The sequence below is a fragment of the Lissotriton vulgaris genome, chromosome 9 (genome assembly GCF_964263255.1).
Source record: "Lissotriton vulgaris chromosome 9, aLisVul1.2, whole genome shotgun sequence".
Classification (NCBI taxonomy): Eukaryota; Metazoa; Chordata; class Amphibia; order Caudata; family Salamandridae; genus Lissotriton; species Lissotriton vulgaris.
This window is the reverse complement of record NC_141697.1, coordinates 568269329-568291196: the sequence shown is the minus strand read 5'-3', so window position 1 is coordinate 568291196 and position 21868 is coordinate 568269329.

Sequence of the window (21868 nt, the reverse complement as noted above, 5' to 3'; positions counted from 1 at the left end):
CTGTAGGGATCTGATCTCTTCTCAGAGGGGACACTTACGATCTCCAAGTGAAGGATTATTGCTATAGGGGAGAAGAGGTTCTGCATTCAGGCCAACACCCCCACCCACTCCCCGGGCACATAGTCCATGCAGTGCCCCAGGGAGTGATTGCGACACTCTTGGTCGCATCCACACTATCATCTGAGTTTATCCAATTTCTACAATGCCAGGCTCTCAGCACTTCTGTCCACAGTCCCGCCAATGGGCGGCAACTAACCCCTCAAGCGTCCTCAGTAATGCCCTCTTCTCTGCTTTGGCCCAAATTTTAACGTTTCTTTCCCATGCGGCCACAGTAGGGCCTATCGCCGCCATCCATGTCAGCGCTACCTGGACCAGGGCCTGGTCCACAATGCTGGATCCCATCTTTCTAGCCTTGGGTCTGGGTAGTAGGCCCAGCATTCAGACCTCCGCCGAGCAGGGGCGTGTACGAGCCAGTGCCCTGTTGATGGAGGCCATTACCAACTCCCAAAAGCCCCGCAATCTTGTACATCCATATATCATGTGGGCAAACCCTGCATCCTGCTCTCTGCATCTAGGACAGCAGCGGTCTTTCCCCCCCATATATGATGCACAACCTGTGAGGGGTCAGATAAGCCATGTGTATATAGTTAAATTGGAAGAGCTTAAAGTTGGTGTTTCTGGACACTCGCCTAGGGCTCCCCAGTACCCGTCCATTCCTTGTCCAATAGATCTCTCCCTATTATTAGCACCCCATTTTTCATGCGCCTCATCTAAGGGTTTTGTGACCATCTCTAGCTGAGCTCTGTAGAGTCATTTCACAAGGTGTCTAGCTTCCCATAGTGTTACCAGCATCTGGAGTACCCCATGAGTCTTCAGTTCCTGCCAGCCACACTGCCATAAATCCTCAAGCATTCTTGTTAGAAGGTGATAGGTCAGGAACTGACCTTGGTGTACGTCATAATGGGATAGGAATTCATCTAGTGGTATGAGTTCCCCCTGTTTGAAGCAGTCACTCACCATGATAACCCCAGTGGATGTCCATTCTGACAGCTGACCTCTTGAGAATGGGTAGAGAATATCGCCATGTGGAAGCCCCACCAGGGGCAAATCTGGTGTGTAGAGTGGAGTCCCGGATGTGTGCCGGAGGCATCTCCTCCAGAATTTCAGCACAGTTCGTAGCAACACCCCCGGCTCCATAATAGCCACTATTGGATTTATAACTTCCATGCACCCCAACGAACCCTACGATCAGCCCAGCTCTCCTACGCCGTGGTTCCCTGCGCCAGAAAGACCAGATTGGGAGGCTGCTCCTTCCTCGCGACCAGAGCCTGGAATGCCCTACTGCTCCCCCTCAGACAACATCACTCCCCATCTTCTCGAGAAACCTCAAAACTTGTCTCTTTGACAGACCCCCTCCTTGATGGACTGAAACCTGCACCTGCCCTCCTCCCCAGAGCCTTGTGACCCTTACGGGTAAGTAGTCGCGCTCAACAAACACGATTGATTGATTGATAAGTAGGGCCAATAACAGTCCTTGATTATCTATCAAGCCTATTGGGCCTAGCATCGCCAGGTTCCTCCCATCCAACTATTGGGTCAATCGCTGAAGTGGGGGACTCAATCCTCCTTCCTCCAGTGCCCTCCGTAGCACTGCCAAAGAGACCCTGTTCCGTCCACCATCCCATATCAACTCCCGGAGCAACGTTTTTAGACTTGCGAACCAAGAGGGTGGAACCACTACAGGTAGGTTCACAAAAAAGTACAAAAGTCTAGGGAGCATAATCATTTTGGACAGCGCTATGCAGCCACAATGGGAAATTTCCATGAGCACCAGAACAGGACACTCGCCCTAAGGGATGGTACCACTGGTTTCAAATTACCATCTTTAAGGTGCTCCAAGGTGTGAAATACCTATACACCCAGATATTTAATTCTATTCCCTGGTTTTGTTTTATCCCTTCTGTGTTGCTTCATCCCTCACGTGGAGAAAAGGCTGTTTTCCACTTCTGTGATTGGCTCCTTGGGTTCTTCCATGAGTGCTCGCTTTTCAGGAACTTCTTTTTAGGTCAAAGTCTACCAGACAGCACAGAAGTCTAGTTTTCAAAAAGACGTCTTGGACACGTTCTGAAAGCTTCCCTGGGAATGCATTCCGCCCAACGCTTACCATTGGCTTTGTGGTTTGTAAGACACATTTGCTTGCTTTCTATTTGCTGGCTTTATTTGTTTTAGGCTGTCCAACATGCCTGTGTCCCCCCTGTGGAGCATAGACTGTTCACCACCTCTCTGATTAGCTCCTTGTATTCTTCAACAAGTGCTTGCCTTCGGTAAATAGTCCTTAACATTGTTTTGTTATACTGTCACTTTGCTGTGCATTCAAAGGCAGGTCACATGTTATGCTCTGTGTTCCGAGGGAACTTGGTGTTTACCTTTCTTTCTCTGACTTAAAAGTGAGACGATTTATGTAACAATCTTGCTGGGTACTGGGCATGAGAAGGAAAAGGGAGAAGGTAAATGAACAGTGACAATATTTAATTTAATATCTGGAAGGGTCGGACATTAAAAACTTCATTGTCGCTCTCTTAGAAGATTCCTTTCCTTGGACCAAGGAGACTAATCTGAGGGATGACATTCAAAGGGTCCACAGAGATCCCTTCGGAAAGAGCAAAGAAAGAAGGTCACCACGAAAAATCCTAATTAACTTTAAGACATACACATTAAAAGAAAAAATTCTAAGTGAAGGGTTGAAAAATGGAACACTCAAAAAAGACAACTGGACTTTTAGAATCCGTTCCGATATGTCCAAAGCCACTCAGGACAGACAATGGGAACTGGGGCAGTTCATGCAGGAACTAAAATCCCTTGGAGCCACAGTACAAATGAAATTTCATGCTGCTCTCCGAATTATGTGGCGGAAACAAAATGCACAACATTAGGGATCCCAGAGAGGTAGAAACCTTCATTGAACAGATCAAGGATCAACTACTAACAGAGAAATAAAAGGAGAAAAGGAGAAATTAAAGACAAAACAAAAAGGGGAAAAAAAGAGGAAAAAGTAAAAAACTTTTGCAGGTGAAACAGGAGCTCGAAAAGGGCGAAGAATACCGCCCAAAAAGAAGAAGGGAGGCTTCCTCAGGGAGGGAGAAACTAAATCACTATTTCAAAGTAAAACTAGAACACGGGTGGGGAGCAAAATAGGAAAAAAAAGAAAAAAATGTCCTCTCTAACTAATAAAGGAGTTATCGGGAACTACATAATTCAACTCAACTCAGATCACATAAACAAATGACGACAAACCAGAAAAAAATTAACATCCTCTCATGGAATGTCAATGGCCTTAGAATGGTTAACAGGAGGAATAGAATCTTAGAATACCTAAAAGAAACCAACAGCGAAATAATTATACTATAAGAGACTCATCTCTTGAGCATGGAGTGGGACCAAATAGTGAAAAATCTAAACTGGGTGGATGTCTGTGTCTGCACTAAACAGAACTGTAATATTAAAGGGGTAGCAATCCTCATCAAAAAATCTCTTAAAGCAAAAACTGAATACGAAACAGTAGACAGCAACGGAAGATGGGCTATCACTAAAGTGAAAGTAGATAATAACACCTTCTCCATAGCCGGGTACTATGGCCCCAACTTAGATGACCCGATTCCACTGCAAAAATTATACTCGGAGCTGCTATCCACCTCTAGCCCCATAATTCTAGGAGGGGACTTCAATATATTACTGGATTCAAAAACAGACAGATCGCCTCCTAGTAAACATGTGAACTTACCCAAGATGAGGGAATGGCTAGGAGTTTATAAAAAAAGACCTAGACTTGATAGATATCTGGAAACAAAAGGGGGACAGCAAGCAGCCATTCACATATCATAACAAAAAACTGGGCCATAGATCCAGGATTGACTTTTTTTGGGTAAATAAGAGCCTATCAAAAAGCGTGAGAAGTATCAAACACATGCCAGAACATCTGTCTGACCACTCCGCAGTTCAACTATCACTAAACATTACAAATAACTATCAACCACCGAGGTGGACAGTGGATCGGACTATATTATCTGACCCACAAAGCATTGAAGAACTAATTAAGGTCTCTGAAAATTTCTTTGAGGATAATCAAATTGGTACATCAAAACAAATTACTTGGGACACATATAAAGTGGTCGTCAGGGGGAAGCTGCTAAGTTTGGGCGCTTACAAATCTAAAATCAAGAAACAAGAAATCAGAAACATGGAAAACGAAATTAAACTATTGGAAGAGCAAATTACGTCAGGAAACTCTTCAGAACCGAAATAACGGTTAGAAAAAAAGGCCCTGCAACTGAAGGAGAATCTATCCGACTATCTGGAAAATATAGTAAGAAAAAAATGGGAAACAAGCAAATTGTCAAACCACGAATATGGGGAAGGATGAGGAAAAATGCTGGCGTGGAGAACTAAGACAGACCTGACAAGGAATACAATATCTTGTATTCAGAAAAACCCAACGACACTGAGTTCCGAGGACTCCGTGATAAAGGAGGAGTTTGCAATGTTTTTTTCCAAACTATATGAAGAAGATATAAATCCAACCGACGACCAAATCAAAAAATATTTAGATACCGTTTCATTACCATCACTAATGAAGGAGGAGGAGAATGAATTAAATGTGAAATCAAAGTCGAAGAAGTAAGAATGGCGATAAAGAACTTGAAAAGAGGAAAAGCTGGTGGCCCGGATGCTTTGCCAAATGAATTTTACTCAGCATTGAAGGACTCAGTGGTAGTCCAGCTAACAGATTTAATAAATAAAGTTTATATGGACCAGGAAAATATTCCTGATTCTTGGAATGATGCTACGATCAGTATTATTTTAAAAACAGGAAAAACCCTGAAACACTGTGAATCCTACAGGCCAATTTCATTGCTAAATTATGACTACAAAATATTCATGCAAGTCATAGCAAAGAGGCTATTCACAGTGATACCCAAACTAATCCATCCAGATCAGAAAGGATTTACAAAAGGCAGACAAGTACACAAAATATTACATGAACTATTCGCAACAATTGACATAGCCACCTGTGAAAAAATGCCTTTAACCATAATCACCTTCGATGCAGCCAAAGCATTTGATAGAGTAAACTGGGCCTTTTTAAACCAAGTCATCAAAAAATACAATCTAGGGACAAGATTTGGTGGTACGATAAAAGAAATTTACAAAAAACCAAGAGCAAAAATATTAATCAATGGATCACTCACCAGCAATATTGAAATACAAAGAGGGACAAGACAGGGGTGTCCACTATCCCCCTTCATATTTAATCTTTATATCGAGCCACTCGCATGCTCCCTGACAAATCACGCCTCAATATCCCCTTTCATTTACCGCATGTGGTCAAAGAAAGTCGCACTCTACGCGGATGACTTGATGATATTTACAGATAACTATGACAATTCCACCAACGCAATAGAGAACACGATTTCCAAGTTTGGCAACGTATCAGGATATTTAACAAATCAAGCAAAAACTGAAGCCATGAGCTGGAACACACAACCCAATACAACATACTCCAGAAATAAAATAAAATATCTGGGGGTTAACCTGGTCAATGAGTTGGAAAAAAATCCCCCAACTAAACCTGAATAGAGTCCTCACAGAAACAAGAAGACTACTCAAAGTGTGGGACGGGCTACCCCTAACCTTTCTGGGAAGATCTAACATCATAAAGATGTCAATCCTACCTAAGTTCACATACCTATTTAACACCATTCCCCTGGAATTCCAGAAAGATGCACTAAAGAAAATCTAGGGTGAACTAGCCAGCTTCATTTGGGCATCTAAATGTACAAGAATTGCATGGAGCAAATTAAGGAGAAAGAAAGAGCAAGGAGGAATAGCCAGCCCAGATCTTTTCGAATACTACAGGGCTTTCCACTTCAAGAACATGAGACCCTTACTTAGAACATATCAAGCCTACCCAAACTTCCTACAGAATATGACAGCCAAAGTGGACCATTTTTTATTCAAATTCGGCCACCCAAAATGTAAAAATAAAATAAAACTAAAGATCCTATACAACGCGGCAAAAATTTGGTACCAAATTAGAAATACAGTAAATATACCATATTACAGCAGCATGGCACCGATATGGGATTCCCCGGGTACACCAGATTGTTTAAAAGATTCCTTGACTCTACCACTAAAAGTAGCTGGAATTGAAACTTGGGGGCAACTCCTAATAGACAATTCCATAATCTTGTGGGACCAAATTTTTTCAGCCACTAACTTAAACTTATCTAAATTCAAGTTCTACCAGTTGACCAGTTGGGCTAATTCTCTAACAGAAAAAAAACGGGAAACGAAGGCATGGAGAATGAAATGTTAAAATCCTCAGCAATAAAAAAAGAAGTATCAAAATGGTACTGGGCCCTTGTAGAGGCCGGAGAGAAAGATTGCCCAGTTCCCGAAACAACATGGAGGAAAGATATGCTGGATCTAGACCTTCATACTCTCTGGCAAAAATCCCTAGAAAAATGCTGGTCCACCCTAAAAGCAGCAGCTCTGAAAAGAAACCACTTACTCACAATCCATAGGTCATACTGGACCCCAAAAAGACTGTCGAAATTTAAAGGAGCAAACATAAAGTCCTGCCCTAAATGTGGATTGGAGAAGGCGAACGACATCCATATGTTCCAGGAATGCCCACTACTCACCGCTTTTTGGCATGAAGTTGGTAAGACGATAACTATGGTACTGGGTCATCAAATAGATGTAAGTATTACTTTAATTATTTTGGGGATTCCTCTTACAAATGAAATGGAGATAAGTAAACTTACTAAAAAGCAGGAAAAGCTACTGTTTGTATTAATACTATTGGCAAGGAGAGAGATTTGTATCAACTGGATTAAACCAGCACCTCCTTTGCACGCAAACTGACTAAACTCTATACTAACAACGAATAAACTAGATAGGAAAGGGAACATAAGCAAAAAGTCAAATTTTTGGGAACTATGGGAACAGTACTTCCAAGTAGCTAACTAATACCTCTGAAAGATCCGCTAACCATATCCAATGATTAAAGCGATGACAACAATTCAGGGAATAAATTCTGCCGAGTAGCCAGGATGGCTAGCTCTCCCCCTTTGTAAGAATCAGAATTGTTGACAATGATAAAGGAGAAAGGAGAAACCTGTTTACAATCAACACGTAAAGGGATACTCCCCATCCAAGTATGAGAAACACGGGGCAGTGATGGGACAGAACGTTGAAACAACAGACTCCCGAAACTCCTTATACATACAATCGCAAAATGAGGATAAAAAACAAAAAAAAGCAAATGTAATTTAATATCAGAATTAGAAAGCACTAATGAAGCAATCTTTTTTAAATTCTGAAGTCTGGTGGAAACAAATATTTTAATACGATGAAAACAAATCATTACACTAGGTGATGCCATTTCCACACATTGTTTGTGTACTGTATGTATTATTAGTAAAACTGTAAGTACAAATGTAATGGTCATTTCAATTGAAAATGTATTGTTTGTAATGGCAGTACGCTAACACACCATGCATACTCCCCTTCACTCCAATCAATGCCACTCTACTCTACAACAGCTACAACATTCCACTGTGTGACATACTACACACTATCCAACTCCACTCTATCCCACTTCACTCTACAATACTCCACTCTAGTCCACTCTATGCCACTTCACTCTAGGCCATTCTACTCCACTTCACTCTGTGGCACTCCACTCTACAACAATCTACGCCATTTTACTCTATGACACTTAATGCCACCTTACTCCACTCTACGCCACTCCACTCTGGCACTTTACTCCACTCTACGGCACTCAATGTCCCTCCACTCCATGACACTCTAATCATCTCTACACCCTCCATTCCATTTTATGCCCCTCCGCTCAATGACATTCTACTTTTCTCTACCCTACAACACTGGACTCCAAACTACAACACTGTACTCCACTCTATGCTATGCCACTTCACTCTAGACCACTCCACTCCACTCTATGCAACTTACCTCTATGACTCTAAGCCACTCCACGACAATCCACTCTATGACACTCCATGCCACTCCACTCTGTGACACTTTAGTCCACTCTACACTCCTCCAGGATACACTACTCCATGCTATACCTTTCCATTCTGCATCACTCTTCTCCACTATATGCCCCTCCAATGTATGCCACTCTACGGCACCCTGCAACACTCTACTCCCCTCTATGTCCCTTCCCTCTATACCACTCCACTCTATGACACTTTACTCCACTCTATGCCCCTCCATGCCACTCTACAATACATTACTCCACACTACTCCACCCTACACCCCCCACTGTATGGCACTCTATGCCACTGCAATCTACAAACATTCTATGTCCCTCCAGTCCACTCCACTCCACTCTTTGCCACTAAGTTTTAGCCATGCAGAACAGCAGCCATGCTGGCTAAAACACATTGGCAAAGCCAATAGCTCTTTCATAGGCGAGTTCTATTAGCTTTGCCAATGCTTGTTCTTTTTTTGTGAAGCACTCCAAAAGAATGCACGTTTTCCAGTTGTCTCCCTTCTGTGCTCATCCCCTCCCCACTCTGTGTTGCTCTCTCTCATACATTTGCTTCACTGCCTCTCCCCACCAATAATTTCGTCCACATGCATCATGAATACCTACACAATACCTCTGGAGAACTTCCCTGAATACTAGCAATTACCTACTGTTCTCTGGCCATCGTGTGATGGTAGTACCGCAGCTCTATGAACGCCTTGATAGGAGCAGACAGGCAGCAGAGACTGCACAATAAGCACCGCACAAAGAATCCAACGTAATATCGCTGCTGACTTTTTGTTTTTAATTTCATGGATAAGGGCACCTGTTTCAAAGTTTTCTCTTTTCTCTGACTGTTGCAGTTTTGAAAGAAAGCCCATGCAATTCGGGAGTTCCCAGAGGAAGCTGCCCTGCAATCCGATTTCTTTGCCCCTCTGTTCCTGGCTGCAGCCTACAGAGAAGAAAAAAGATCACACTGTATCCTTCTTACTTTATTGGTTTAACACACTGGCTGAGCTTGAGCATTTCTGCATTCCTCACTGATTTCAAAGGGTCTCAAAGTCTCTTGGTTTGTCTCTGAGATCCGTCCTAGCGCTCAATGCAGTCTTTCTTGGGCTTTTGTCTGGAGAGAGAAGGGCGCTCCTGAAGAGTCATGTTGCTTTTAGGTTGAAGCCTTCCAGCTGTCTGGTTGTGAAAATGCACCTTGTAGGCCTTCTGAAAGCTTCCCTTTCTTTGAATTCATTCCGCCCTTTGCTTAACATTGGTTTTGTCATTTGTAACTTGCATTTTCGGGCTTTCGATTTGCTGACTTTATTTTGTTTTTGGCTGTCCAGCATGTTTTCATTGCTCCGCTGGAGCAAACCTTGTTCATCATCGCTCCTTGTATTCTTACACAAGTCCTCGCTTTCTGTGAACAGGCCTTCAAAATGTGTTCTTATCATGTCACATTTGCTGTGCATTCAAAGACAGAGGTCAAATAAGAGTATCTGTCTTCTGCGGGAGCTTGGTGTTCACTTTTTTTTCTTTGACTTCAAAATGAGAGGCTTTTTGTGACAATCTTGTCGGGTACTGGGAAAGAAAGTTTTTTTTCTAGCATGCAACAAAATTTAAATGTCTGTAAATGAACTCTTCAAATATTTCAGAATAATGAAAGCCCATTTTTTGCAATTTAGAAGTATGGTGGAAACAAATATTTTAATATGATGAAAAACACATCAGTACACTTTTTTTGTAATTCGGTGGTGTGGTGGAAACAAATATTTTAATACGATCAAAACAAATCAGCACACTAAGTGATGCAGTTTCCACGGATTATCGTTTGTGCGTTGTATAGTTCGCCAGACCTAAGAACAAATCTTCAGTTTCCGTGAGTACACTTTGGGATCTGCCGGCGGTCCAAGGGCATTTCCCATGTGGATCATGCACTGCCTGCCCTCAAACCCAACAGACTAAGACAGTAGATATCGGTACTGGTAGATTTTGGGTACTCAAGACACACAAATTGTAGCACCGAGACTGACAAATCATTTCCTTGCATTTAAACAGAAGGCAGAAGAACTGAGATGGATTGTATTAGAGCAACCTTTTATTCCATCGCATGTCAGTGACGTCTCCAGATTTTTGTTTATGAAAGAGTAAAGATGGATTTTCAAGCTTAAAAGCGAGAGTCAGGGGTTGAACGATGAAATACCATGGGTGACGCTGTAGAAGTCTTTTATTAAGATCTGAATTTGTGAACAACCCAGTCAAAGTTAACACTTTCTGAACCTGAGTTTTCTCTTTTTTTAACCTGAACGGTATCCCATTTATCACTTTCAACTTTAAATGAGGTGCTTTTTTCCTATCTTTTTTTTCCTATCCTATGATCAGAGAGTAGGAGATCAGGTGGAGTGTTATGGCAGCCTACCTACCCCTCGCTACCGGTATGTCTCTACCGTATAGGAGGGTATAGGAGGGTTCACATTGTGTGCTTTTTTGAAACTGCCTTTCTGAAACTTCTTAAAACACCAATGTAATTTTTTGTCCATTTGCCAGATGCATCTTTCCACATTTGAATTTTGAAACTACAAGTTATATTTCCTCTATATTTCATTTTTAAGAAATAATATTGTCATAGAGTGGTCATTGACTTAATACAGGCATCTGAAATAGAGCTAGTTGTTCCCCCTCAGAGATAATATAGTTCTGGAAGGACCAAAGGTGCCTTTTTTGTCTTGAGCGATACAAAACTTTTATATTCTCTACGATCGTGTTATATTATAAGTGAGATCGTGAATAATAATAACATTATAAATACCAAACTACATTTCCAAGGTATTCTAAGAAGAACAAGCAGGGAAATCGATATAATCTTCAGTGAGCACGCGCAGCCGTAATGATAATGTAATGTATGGGTGACGCATTGCGCACTTTGTAAAATACGGGGCAGGACACTACATTTCCCAGAAGCAACTCCAATCCGGATGCTGGGCGCCACGCCGGAGACGAGGCGACGTCTTCGGCGTTAGATACACAGGTGACATTGATAGCCACAAGCTGTGGCTAATCAAAGCGGCCAATGTCCGTTATTTAAACAGCAATGCCTGTCCGTCTGGTTACCTCCCCTTCCGGCTTAGTCCAGTCAGGGGTACCGACGGACAGGTAAGGAGTGGACCGACAAGCTGTTTCTCTGGTTATTCCGTTTCTCTCAGCTGTTTTGAGTAAGCAACCTTTTTGGTTATAAGTGACCGCGCGTGTGGGTTTTTTATTCTTAATTTAGGATTTAACATCTTCAAATCCGTTGCTGTCTTGTAATATAATTCTTTCTAAAAACGAAATGCTCTGAAATTGTTTCCCACGTGATAATTATCTTGTCACTGATGCATGACTACCATAGAGAACATTCTTTGTTTTGCACTTAAGTATATGCATGAAAATATGCTAGATTCATCCCTTGTAGGATGTTCCATAGGAGATGTAGGAACACTACTGGGACATCGTTATATACTATGAACCTCATTATTCTTAATATCCAAGTTTACAACTATACAGGTCAGAAAGTCCAGATAGTCCTGTCTGGTAGTTCCAGTTACAGCAGGAAACTACTTATGGATGTATGTCCTGGTACAACAATACATATCTGTCCATCTGATAATCAAGGGCTCCTGGTTTTCACCGAGGGTCTGAGTTATGCGTGACAGTGTCTTTTTAATACAACAGGTAACCACTGTTCAGAGGATGTGGACTCTGACTGTGGGTATGTTATATTTTCTTACCTGGAATACAGAGAGGTGGCTCATTCACTGAGCGGATGCCAGGTGAGGTGAGGAGTACTCCTGCATAAAGACAGGTAAGTGCGACAACCTTTTTCAGAATATACCTATGTGATAAGTACACCGAGGGGTGTATGACATAGTCTTAGAGTATCGACACCATCAATTTAGCAATGTCAAGATGTTGTTCACTTTACTTTGACAGCAACTCACTCTTGTTTGGTCTTTCTAGTAAAAACATGATTTCTTTGTTTTTTAGGAATGGGTCCAATACCCCTGTGATATTCAACCATATTCAAATTACACAGGTGAACGTAGGTTGTATTAAACCAACCGTTTTCTTTTGAGACTTTATATTTCGTTTTTTACACATCTAATACACTAGATTGCAGTAGCGACTCCATTTGTTTCGGTCCTGATGAAAGCCTGTATTTAGTTAATCCATAGGCTGAAACATGTAGACTTGTCATTTGTGTTGACCTCTTACAGTTATTTTTTCAAACTGTACACGCACTGTTTTTAGTTTTGACACTAGGATAGCGTTTATTAACATTTTGAGAGTCCTAGTAGTCAATTTAAAAATTAACGTTTTCACAGATTTATTTACATGCACTGCAATTACCATCATCACCCATTCTAAACTATACATTCTGTTTCATCACATGTGGGATCATATGGGTTTCCAGTGTAGGCCACATTTGGAAGCTTCCTTCCACTTTTGGGAAGGTTGTAGCCCTTGATTCCATTAAGATCTGCAGTAAGAGGATGAAATATGCCACCTTGGTGGATTGATGGGATTTTGTCCTTTTTGAAGGGACTTCTCTGACCAAAAACAATCATAGTTTGTTGCTGTCTTAGTATATTTTTCCACCAGACCAACGTTTTTTGTTGTTATGTAACGCTGTATAGTTTTATCAGTAAAACTTTATGTGCAAATGTAATCATTTCAATTGAAAACGTCTGTGATGGCAGTGTGTTACCACACCATGCATACTAGGCCACTCCACTTTACAACACTCCAGTCTACTCTAAGCCATTCCAATTTGACATTAAGGCATTCTACTTCATGGCATGACACTCTACTCCACAACATTACACTGCACCACACTCCACTCCACTCTATGCCACTTTACACTAGGCCACTCTACTCCACTCACCTCTATGCCACTCTCCTTTATGGTACTCCCATCTACACCACTTTCTTCGTTGACACTCCCCTCTGCGACACTCTATGACACTTTACTCCAATCTACGTTACGCCACTCCACTCTACTCCACTCCACTCCACTATATGGCACTCCACTCTACCTCCACTCTATGTAACTCCGCTGTACTCCACTTTACAACACTCCACTCTACGTTCCTCCACTCTCTGCCCCTCCACTATACTCTCCTCTGTCATATAGCTAATTCTTTTCTATATACTGTGTTAATTTAGCATGAGCTTATTAAATGTTTAAATGCCATTTTACCTTTCTGCCTCATTTTGCACATGACACATAATTGTTGTTTTAGCTTTCAACCCAGAAGAGCTTCGTGATTTACTTGAGAAATAATATGTTATTGCTCTGATATCAGTTTTGCTTGGTACACTGTCTGCACAGTGAGTGCTGAAGGCTGCAAGGATAACTAGACACGATGTTGTTGTGAGGTCTGATCTTCGCACCTCCATAGACATAACACACATGCTGCTGCCAAAATCTGGCTCTAGGCGGGTTTTATATTGTTGTGCTGAACACACACGGAACACACTTGATGGTGCTTCGCATGCAGAGAGCTGGTGGAAAATGATGTGATCCTCTGCCACTGAGATTTTGAGGTATGGGCCCGCCCTGCTAAAACCCAAATGAGACCTTCATAGATATATATTAATATGCTAAATAGGGAGGGTGTGAATTAGGTATTGTTAATTCCTATTCATTTCAGCATCTTAGTATGCTGTCACCATTCGCCTTTTATGGACTAGTAACTATGCTGATAACTTTGTTGTTTATAATATGTTTGCTAGTATTGTACAAGATACTGCCTTTGAGAACCATGCATTAGTAAATAAATATTTCAAACATGCACGTTTGTTATGACCAATGAGACACTGTAGCTAGCTCGGTAAGGGGATTTTGGGTACTGAGGTGAGTTTTGGGCCATCCTAATTCACCGAGGTTCCAGGTCTCTATGCACAGTTCTGTAGGAGAACGGAATTCCCGCTACACCTCCACTCCATGACACTCTGCTGTTCTCGACTCTAGTAAACTCTACTCCACACCACATCACGCCACGCCACTTCACTCTATGACACTCTGCTGCACTCTACTCTACTACACTCCACTCTGTGAGACTCTACTCCATTCTATGCGACTTCATTCCACTCTACATCACTCCACTTTAAGCCTCACCACTCTATGTCACTACACATTACGGCTCTACTCCACGACACTCTGGGACACTTTATTCCACGCCACTCTAATCAACTCTTCGCCACTCCACGCCATGCCACTCTATGCCACTAACTTTTTGCCAGGCTGAACAGCAGCCATGCTGGTATGAAACATTGCTAAAACAAATTGGCAAAGCCAATAGCTCTTGCACATGCGAGAACTATAGGTTTTGCCAAATGCTTGTTTCTGCTGACCTCCTGAAACTGGCCCTACGCGAGCGGCCATGCTTTTGCGAAGGGGTCCATTTGTGTGATAGGCTCTGCTCAATGCGAGATGGAGAGGATTTGGTGTTTTGGGCTTAGCTGCCGTAAGTTTTTTCATTATTATGCTGACTGTGGTTCATGAATGCCAGTGGGTACTCTCGTGAAATCAGAAGAATTGCATTTTAGTCTGAATCGTTCTATTCCTCCCAGCTAATCCTTGCTACATGATGGAATGTGCTACATGTTTAATAACTGACGACAAGGGGAACCGCCTTTATATTGGGGGAGAGTATCCTGCAGCTGCATGATGATGATATGTACATGCAACATGTACTATGTTTTATCACAACCCGCAATAGAAATATGTTTGAAAAAATAGGATAGTTAAGCAATTTGTGTATGAAGGCAAACAAAGTAGAAAGACATACATAGTTTAGAAGATTTTACTTTAAAGTACAATGAGGTAGGAATGCCCCACTTGTAAAAGACACTTGTGCATCAAGAAGTTTCTCACGCCTTTAAAATTTTAATTCAACATCAACCTGGGCTTCAAGATTTTGATACTGCTGCTATACATACCTAAAGTAAAAAATACTTGTGTCAGATTCCTTCCAGCTAGCATACTAAGGGCAGATTTACAATTTTTTGACGTACCGCACTGTAGCAGCCGTGAAAATGAGAGAGGAGGAGAGCGCACTATTTACTAAAATAAGGCACTCTCCTCCTCGGTTCTGAAAGCGGCTGCTGTGCACCAGGGAGACAGCTTTGCGTCATGGTGCAAGGGTGACTTTAACCATTTTCCCACTTTGTATGTGTGATGTGAAGTGGAGCACATATGCAAAGTTGGAAAAGGAAGGAGAAATGAAAGCATTTCTCCTTCCTTTTGCCTACTTTTAAAGGGCACAGTTTTCTCACGCTAAACCCAATTTACTTTATGTAGTAGCTCCCTTGATATGACCCCTTGGCGCAAAGCTATGCGCTGCTTCACATGACTTTTCCGTTATTTCCAGCTCTAAACAAGGTTAAGCGACGTAAAGTAAATTGAGAAAAAAGATTTTGCGTCTATTTAAATCACTTTTGTGGTGCAAACATGACCCAAAATCTTAGTAAATCTCCTCTTATGTTCAAAAGGATTAGGTCTAAACTAAGCACATATTGCTAAAAGCAGTATATCGGCGTTTTACATACAAACTTTCATAACACATGAAAAAATCTGTATTAAAATTAATGAGAATTACCAGAGCACACATATATTTTTTTTTCAAGAAATAGGCTGTAAAGTGTATTTAAATATATACTCAGTGTGTCTTTGCACTGTTTATGAAGGATGTGCGTCTCGGATTTTAATTAATTTTAGTCATTGACTTTTCTGCTGCCCCACCTGCTAAGGTATTTCCTTCAAGTGCAGCCATGGTACAGTATTTATGTGCATGACACTGATGCATGGATGGCTGCAGTTTAATATAACTGCCATCAATTGCTTAATAATAATATTTTATATTTCACTTTGGATGGAGTTTTTAATGTTTCCATTTGACTACATTTGCTTTTGCTTAGTGATGGGAGTATATCGATTTTTTTTTAATGAAGTTGTTTATCAGTCGCACTGCACACTGCTGAGTGCTAAGTACATCTTTTGTCTCGAGTGTTAAACCACATTCATCACGTCCTTTTAAAGTCTATTTGGGAAGTCAGACCCATACAAAACCCATTTAAATGAACCTGAATACTTGAATCAAAGGTCTGAAATATTCACCAATCAAAATCTCTTAATAATTGTGAGACAGCGCTTTTCACTAGTGCGCGTTTCTGCTGGTTTAGTGCTCCGTTGGGTTCTGTTTTGTCGAATGATGACTTCATCTAAGCGCCTTGAAGCAGAAGAATGAACCTGTTACTACAGAGGGTTCGAAATTAATTTAGGGGACACAGGTGTTCAAGAAATCTGACAAAAAATGCTGTAGGTCTCGTCCGCCTTCTATATGGTTCCCACCTCATTTAGACGTGCGGAGTGCCTTATTTCGATGCTGGCGCCCAGGAAACAGTTCACACCCCAGAGCACAAATCACCGTAGCATCGGGGGCCACTCAGCTGTTCATCCTTCCGAGGTAAAACAAATGTCTGCTTTTTTCAGCGCCAGGATACTGTTCACGCTGAGGCTGAGTTTACAAATGCACATATTAGTTTACTCTGTGTCTGCTTGGCCTTGTTAGGACAAGAAAATCGACGCAATCTTTTGCACAACTTCATGCCGGACAATCGCCCACGTGATACACTTAAATAACCCTGTCATGAGGTTTCACTTGTGAGTGTAGACACTACTTAAAAGGAGGCCCCACTCGCGAGTCTGCACAATCGTCTTGTAATCCAAAACTCAGTTATAAGTGCACTCAACCATCCAGGGGAGTGCTGGGCAAATTTGTGCACAAAGTCCCCTTACATTGGCGCCATCTTCGTGTGAAGACTCTGCTAGGAGGCAAGGTTTCACTAAAGGATGTGCACTGTCCACCTGGTGAGGTATCTTTAGTGTGTGTTCACAATACTGGTGAAACCTTGCTCGTGCATGCAGTGAGTACACATGAGGTCTCAGTAAGAAGGGCACACAACAGTCCAGGTGAAGTCTCACTAGTGACTGCACACAATGTAGCAGAGAAAGCAGTCAGTACAAACCATATACAAGGTAATCTCACGACCGTGCACAAGCAGTGCTGAAGGTGAGGTCCTACCAGTGACTGCATATAATACTCTGAGTGAGATCTCTCCAATGAATACACACATAACCCTAGATTTCTTTTAGTTATGTGTGCACACAATTCAGCAAAGAAGGCCTCACTACTCAGTGAAAACAATATTCAAGGTAATCTCACTAACGTGCACAAGCAGTACGGAAGGGGAGGTCCTACCAGTGTAATGTTGGAGTAGGTCGGCATGTTATTGGTTATAGTGTGCTGCATGGCTAAAACGTATAAGGTCCCAAAGGCGAGACCTATTGGCTATGCCAATGCTTGTTCGTTCTACTTTCAAATAAAAATATTTACTGACTGCGATTGAAATGATTGAGCCCATACTGCACACCAAAGCAACTAGGCCCTTGTTAAGCCAGTTGGTCTATGCCCTCAAATTAAAGGCGAGACATTTTGGATTTGCCAATGCATGTTATGACTAGCTAGGCATAGCTTTAGTTATTATTACCTATTGTTTACAATACAATTCATATACTCAAGGCTTATTACAAGTGGCCTGTTAAACTTTGATCTCTGTGGAACAAACAGTTTCCGTATGGATCACAGTTACAGTGGTGCAATATTTATTTCACCCAGTAAATATCTGGTGCGATAAAGATAGCACCCTTTGTTAAATTTTGCAGGTCAAACCTGCCGGAATTGAACAAGTGGAAAAGGCCCAGTATTGACTGGAACATGCAGATCCACATTATTCCCCAAAACTCAGAATACGCAATAATTATTGCATAAGATAGATTTCCAACACCTCTGTGTCTGACTTTTATTGGATGTGCAAATTATTGCATCCGGCAGGCCTACCCGTAATCTTATCCTTATAGTGGGCCAAGGCTCCGCCCCTTGCTTCTGACTGAATGTCTTCTTTACCTTTGGCCGCCTGTGGTGGTCCCTGCCTTTGCCTGCTGGGTAAGAGTGGGGGAGTGGAGATCTCTGCTTTGCCGCACTGCAACGGACGCAATTAAAAAGCAGGAGGCTAATCGCTGCCCCCAAAACTCGTGCTGCCCCCCCCCCCGCTGCACCACTGACTATGCATTTGTAAGGAGAATCCTCACTTCAGTCACCCACAACAAGCACCTCTCAGAAACCAACCAAACGTAAGTAGTGAGAAGAGGAATAAGGAATCGAAGTAATGAAGATTACCAGTAAGTAATCCAGACATTACCTCATCATCCATTCCTCATCTCACTACTTATTCTATGCAGGAATACTCAAGCATGCTGCACTCAGTCCATGAAGCAGCTTTACCTTGCATTGACCTGGCCTGAACAGAACTTGGAGGCACAAGATCAGCTTTAGAATAAAAGATGGAAATGATCTCCTTTATCCAACAGGACAAGTAGAAAGAGAAGATTTCTTCCTTTATTAGCTTGACAAAAAATAATAAAAAATAGTGTACATTTTCCGGAAATCTGCAGATCTAGCCAAATAAATCTTAATCACTCTGACCACATTCAAATCAGAATCAAAGGGGGAAGGAAGAACAAGAAGAATATTTCCCCGAGACCTCTGAAACATCAGATCAATCCTATGGATAAATTTAGTGCCAAGTCCCAAATAATCTGATCCTCAAACAAGTTAAGGTAAGGAGTATTACCATTCAAAGCAAAACGTTCTCCTTCAAAGATAGAAACTTCAGGGAGACATCAGATATAGGCTAAAAGGGAGGATCCTGTAAGATTCTTAAAACCAGAATTAGATCACAGGCTGGGAATGTATTTCTAACTCTGGGTCTCAACAAGTCAAAATCCTTCAAGTCTTGACACCCACATTTCGACCTCAGAAAAGGCACCTCCAGGGAAACACTGCCCTCTGAAATCTCAGAGTAGAGAATGATCACTCCTTGCCGAACCCATCCTTTAAGAACTAAAAAATCTTCTCAGGAGATCAAATCACAGGAAAGGAGCCCTTATTGCGACATCACTTTGAGAAAGAGGCCCAAAGATGAATTAAGAATTTCTAGAAGATAATCTCTTGGAAGCCTAAATAGAATCTGAAACCACAAAAGACACACCCAGCTTCCAAAGCCCTTCCTTCTCAACCTGTAAACCGCTAATTTCAACCTCGGGAGGCATGGAAGCGGTAGCAGAGGAGGATTAATAATCAGATTTAGGGAGAATGAAAAACCCCAGACCTGAGAATTTAACATCTCCACCAGCAGAGGAAACAAGTGTCTCTGAGGTCAGAATGCACAAACCAGAAACACTTCTTCTACCTCCCTATGAATTCCTGACAAAAGGTGATGAATCAGAGGGGACTGGAGGAAAGGCATACAACCGGGTCTTCAGACACTCTGAAGTTAATGCAGCCACCCGTGATGAAAGAGGTTCTCTGAGCCGGGAGAAGTACATCAGAAGAAGGGCAGTGGTCTGATCTGCAAAAAGATCTAGAGTTGGACTGACAAATCTCTGACAAATCACTTGGAACAGCTCCCTTGAAATTCTTAAATTCTTGATCGAGGGAAACACCCTGCTCAAGGTATCTGCTATTGTGTCCTCCTTGCCCTGAGTATGAATCACTGAAAGGGATAACACTCTCCTCTCTGCCAAGTGTATTATCCTTTGCACTAATAGATTCAGGGAACTGAAGTGTGTTACCAAATTGTCTGTTCAAATATGATATTGCTCCTGCATTGTATGTTCTTAGACGAACATTTGTCTGAAAGATGTTGGACTAAAAACTGTCGAGCTTTACAAACTGCTCGGAGTTTTAATTGGAAGAATGTCTTTTCTCATGAATCTTCCAAACTCTGTGTGCTGCATCTGAATCCAGAACTCCCCTGCCCTTGCTACAGGCATCTGTTATTTATCACCAAAGGCTATGGTGGGGAAAGAGAACTCCCTTCTCCAAATTGGTTGCAACTAAACACCCCTTAAGGTAAACTCTCAGGGACTGTGTTAAGAGTTCGAAAATGTATGTTGGAAACCAGTTCTGAAGAATGTGGAATACAAGAGACATCTGGCCCAAGGAACCAGAAACAAAAATGCCTCGCTGTGCCCATAACTTTTCCCTTGCCAACTCATGTTTCATGATCAGAAGAGCACATAATCTGAAAATCAATTATAATCTTCTTTCTACTGGAAGACATATCAGATCCAAATCTGCCTGGAGCCAGCCTCCAATATATGCAGTTAGACTCTGAGAAGAAACCAAATTTGATTTCTTGAAATTGAGAAGAAAAATAAATATCCTTAGGGACACGTTTGCAATGTCAGATTTTAAATTTTGGGCAGAACTGGAAACCAAGGGCCAGATGTACGACCCTTACATTTTGCGACTCGCAAAATGAAATGTCCAACAGTGTCACAGACAATATCAGTGATTTCCAAAGGGGTCGCAAATTGCATGCCTCATCAATATTCATGAGGCAAGCCAAATTTACGACCCCATTGGGAATGGCTAGCAGTCCCAGGAATGGTGGCCTGCTGGTGTCAACAGGCCACCATGTCTGGGACTGCTTTTTAAATAAAGCAGTTTTTTTAATGCAGTCCATTTTCCATAAAGGAAAACAGGATGTATTTAAAAAAGAAACATTCAACTTTTCAGTTTCATTTTTTAAGGGCAGGCAGTGGTCCCTGAGACCACTGCCTGGTCTTAAAAATATTTAAGCACCCACTCACAAAGGAGAAGGGGTCCCCCCCTTCCCGTTTGCGAGTAGTTTACCACCTACATGAAGTAGGTGGTGAACTGCAAGTGTTTTGCAGCCGCAAATGCAGTCACAAAACAAGAGTAAATGGCATTGAGTCTTGCTATTAGGAAGGGACGCCCCTTCCTAATAGCGATAGTCGCGAACGCTATTTTGCGTGTCAGTGACTCGCAAAATAGCATTTGTACATGCCATGATCCTTTTTTGCAGTCTCAAATGGGCCTATCTCCTGTTTGCGAGCACAAAAAAGGGTCGTACATCTGGCCGTAAGAGAAGAATATCCAAGTTGGGATGTAACTGAATAAGGAGCTCACACCGAATGGCAATCACTGGAGCCAAAGTCTGGTTGACACTCTTGGAGACGTTTTTAGCCCAAAGGCAGGACTCAAACTGCTGGTGACTCTTGCTGAAACCCCTCATCTTCTGAGGCAATTGGAATGTGCAGGTAAACATCCTATATTTGAAAGATTTTATAATCGTATTTTGTAGCTCCTCTCCAAAGAACGTGTTGCCTGAAAAAGTGCATTTTCAACAGACACAGCTTTTGAGAAAAGTCAGTGTTCCATTTTCTCAGATAGAACTGCCTCCTATCAGCTCCAAACCTACCTGTAGTAATGGCTAATGCCTTTAGATTGTCAAAAGTAATATATGCGAGAAATGTCACTTGCACCTCCATAGCTGCAAGCAAATGTGGGATATCTTCTCCCTCTTGAATAGCAGTAGAAAGAGATTGACGCCCCTCCACTAGAGACTGAAATGTGTAAATCGAAAAGACCCCTTGCTCCCAATCCTAGACTCAGGCCAAAATAAGCACTTTTTAGGTTTTGCCTAGCGGAAGCTGCGCTCTGCGCAGCTTTTCCGCGCAGGCGAAATCCTGTTGAGAACTGTAGTGTGGCTTTTGTTCGGCCCTCGTCCTTGATTGGCTGGCTCCGTAAACGGAGCCTTGCCATTGGACGAGGGGCCTGTCCGTCAATGCCGGACCAGACACGGGGGCGTTCCCGACATTCTTTGGCTTTTGCCGACGTCACGGGACGCCGGGAACGCCCC